The following is a 374-nucleotide window of genomic DNA, read 5'->3' as shown; positions in this document are numbered from 1 at the left end:
TGGGACAACAGGCGCGTGCCACCACGCCCGGCACTTTTAGACAGGGCCTCGCTATATTCCCCACGTGCCCCACGCTGGCCACAAACTCGCAATCCTCCTGCCTCAGTCTACCGAGTAGCTAGGACTACAGACTTGCACCATCACCAACACCACCAACAACGCCAATGCGCCCGACTTTCAGGACAGGGTCTCACTATGTCAGGATTCTCCCACCTCAGCCTTCAGAGTCTCTGGGACAACAGGCGCACGCCACCACACCAGGCTTTTTCAGACAGGGCCTCGCTATATCCCCCACGTGCCCCATGCTGGCCGCGAACTCGCGATCCTCCTGCCTCAGCCTCCCAAGTAGCTGGGACTACAGGCTCCCGCCCCCC

This window comes from Tupaia chinensis, unplaced genomic scaffold (genome assembly GCF_000334495.1).
Source record: "Tupaia chinensis unplaced genomic scaffold, TupChi_1.0 Scaffold144247_1, whole genome shotgun sequence".
In the NCBI taxonomy this organism is placed as follows: Eukaryota; Metazoa; Chordata; class Mammalia; order Scandentia; family Tupaiidae; genus Tupaia; species Tupaia belangeri.
Note: the sequence above shows the minus strand (reverse complement) of the source record.